We start from the raw sequence: 446 nt of genomic DNA, 5'->3' as shown, positions 1-446 counted from the left end.
TATATATATATATACAGTATATACATACATAATGATGTGGTTAAAATGTTCATGAACAAAAATAACTTGTTGAGTCTCTTGAACTCGATACAGATTTGGTCCGAGGCACATCAGGGCAGAATCCGCTATGATCAGGTTGTACAATGGCTGGACAAGAGCGGCCCCATACGAATCACTAAGAGTGGCGGATATCGGTGACATTAATGTTAACCTCTTTGACCTGAAGGACACCTGCAAAAAAATACGAGAGGCTTATCGTGAAATTGTGGCCACTGGCTGCATCCCACTTACAATGGGTGAGAAAACATTTTCAATATGCAGGAACACATGGATCAGGTTTGAGTCCACTTTTAATATGTTACTTCTCCACTTGTCTTGGATTCCCAGGAGGTGATCATACAATCGCATACCCAATTCTACAAGCCGTTGCTGAGAGGTTGGTGAAA

The 446-nt window shown here is 41.3% G+C and overlaps 1 long non-coding RNA gene across 1 annotated transcript in view; it reads left to right on the top strand.

Moving 5' to 3' along the window:
* The first annotated feature begins 71 nt into the window (after positions 1 to 71).
* Positions 72 to 446, top strand: part of LOC107565887 (uncharacterized) — a 1,603-nt gene continuing 1,228 nt past the window's right edge. Inside the window, exons 1-2 of the long non-coding RNA XR_001606441.1 lie at positions 72 to 296; positions 388 to 440. This is a non-coding gene — a long non-coding RNA (uncharacterized lncRNA). The remainder of the gene's footprint in view (positions 297 to 387; positions 441 to 446) is intronic.

This window comes from Sinocyclocheilus grahami, unplaced genomic scaffold (assembly GCF_001515645.1).
Source record: "Sinocyclocheilus grahami isolate Dianchi unplaced genomic scaffold, SAMN03320097.WGS_v1.1 scaffold1033.1, whole genome shotgun sequence".
NCBI lineage: Eukaryota > Metazoa > Chordata > Actinopteri > Cypriniformes > Cyprinidae > Sinocyclocheilus > Sinocyclocheilus grahami.
Note: the sequence above shows the minus strand (reverse complement) of the source record. Positions and strands in the feature narration are given on the sequence as shown.